The sequence below is a fragment of the Carlito syrichta genome, unplaced genomic scaffold (assembly GCF_000164805.1).
Source record: "Carlito syrichta isolate Samal-C Ts95f unplaced genomic scaffold, Tarsius_syrichta-2.0.1 Scaffold303245, whole genome shotgun sequence".
NCBI lineage: Eukaryota > Metazoa > Chordata > Mammalia > Primates > Tarsiidae > Carlito > Carlito syrichta.
The window spans coordinates 220646-223032 of NW_007247341.1; positions in this window are offsets into that span (position 1 = coordinate 220646).

Consider the following 2387-nt stretch of genomic DNA (forward strand, 5'->3'; position numbering starts at 1 on the left):
AAAAAAAAAAAAAAAAATCCCAAAACCCCAATCTATTCCTTTAAGAAGCTTAGGCTAGTGAAAGGAATCTTCCTTTAATTAATTGACATCTGCTCCTCCTGCAGCAAATAGATATATAATTGTCAAAATGTGGTAAACTCAAGAAGGTAGCAAATTTCATTCCTTAAAAGAGGGATCCAAGGGATGGGGTGGAAGGGGGTTGTGACTAAAGCAGACCAGGCGGCAGGAAGATGATAAATTCTCTTATCTACTTACTGTCAACGTTGTAGAATGGAGAAACAACTCTATCATTGTGCAATATCTGACAGAATTCCCAGAAAACAAAAATCTGTCCTTTTTCCATTAAGCAATGATACACCCTGTTTCAAAAGAACATTAAGCCACTTTTAGTCCAATTTTCTTTAGTTCAGTAAAAAAATGCATTCCTATTTAGATCATGTATCCCACCAATCATGGTGTGGTGTAACTAATATAGCACATTTTTATTGCCTGCAGAAAGTAATAAGTTACATTTTTAAATGAGAACATGTCTTAAAAATAGTTTTCCTCATAAGTATTCCATAATGATTCATTTAGCATGAAATTAATATTAAAGAACTGCAAAGAATAAACACTTAAAAATTCCAATTGAGAAATAAATTATGCACATTTTGTGATCTGATTAATTCTGGCAGCCATTAAGTCAAAATAAGTAAACTTCATCCCATTCTTGTCTGTTTCAGATTGACCCTTTAACTGCCTAATGTTTTCCAAGACTAGTTAACTGCACCTTTTTATTTATTCATGTGCTAAATTAAGGCTTCAGAATACCCGAGCCATACAATAACTGTTATACAACAAAGAATAAACTTCAAACACAATACCAGCATGCATATGTATTCTATTTACATACCTCAAAATCCAAGGCCTATAAGGATAAGTGGAAGAAACTAACATGTAATAAGCACCTATTATGTGTCAGGCATTGTGTTGGGCACTTTACATGTGTTATCTCATTTGAGTCAGTTTCTCTGACATAATTTCAATACATGTAAGTGTCACTTCCATTTTGTACATAAGTCTATAAAGACTTAATGTATCAGAAGAAAACATTTTAACGGTTAAATGTTCAGGACCCTAAATGACAAAATAGCATTAGTAGAGGACTAATTCCTTTTTTGTATGTTTGAGACTCAAAATTTTAGAAATATCTTCCTGCCTTCTGTATCTCTTTGCCTTCTGAGTCAGTTTCCCATAGCTGCTGTAACAAATTACCACAAATGCAGTGGCTTAAAACCACACAAATGCATCATTTTATACTTCTGGAGGTTAGAAGTCTCAAATCAATCTCAGTGGACTAAAACCAAGATGTCAGCAGGGGTTTGTTCTTCCTGGAGGTCCTGGGGAAGAATTTGTTTTCTTGCCTTTTCTAGCTTCTGGAGGCCGCCTGTGCCCCTCGGCTCCTGGCTCCATCCTCCAATCTCGCCCTTCCTCTCAGCCCCCGCTTCCCTCTTATAAAGACTCCTGTGACGATTTGAGGCCTACTCAGATAACCGAGCATAGTTACTTCTCTAAAGTCCCTTTTGATAGATAAGGTAACATATTCACAGATTCTGGAGATGATAACATGGAAACCTCTGGGAGACCATTATTCAGTTTACCACATCCCTCCATTTATTCAAGTGAATTTTCATGACTCCATTTTCAGATTCATCTCATATAACTTTTAGAAAACCTTTCTCTTTCTCCAACAACCTTTTGTGTCTTGCTGTGTTCATGAAATATTCCACTAATATTTGCAGATGCATCTATTTCTTTCTTTTTTTTTTTTTTTGAGTTGGAGTCTCACTCTGTCGCCCAGACTGGAGTACAGTGGCCCCTCCCGGCCACCGCAGCCTCTACTTGCTGGGCTCCGGTGATCCTTCCGCCTCAGCCCTCCAAGTAGCCAGAACGACAGGCTCATGATACCACGCCCGGCTAATTTTTGGTTTATTGTAGAGGTGAGGTCTTGCCAAGTTGCCCAGGAGGGTCTCAAACCCACAGGCTCCGGTAATCCACTCACCTCAGCCTCCCAAAGTGTAGGATTACAGGCTGAGCCACCGAGCCCGGATGCATCTATTTCTTAAACCACATTTGCTGCAAATCACTATTACTTGCTTAACTATTAAAGTTAGCGCTGAGCAGAAGTGACGGCACTGTTTATTCATCCGCACTAATGAATCCACGAAGACAAAGTTAACTAGATATTTCTCACACAAGGGGCATGTCTACAAATCATAAAACTCAGCTCTGGGATAGTATCTGAAGTCTCAGTGGCACTTGGTTTTACTGCTCCTTTAAAAGGCCTAGGTTCCCTTTTTCCTCGCCTGCAGACACAAGCCTTTGCACTGCTCCCTGGCTAGCTATCT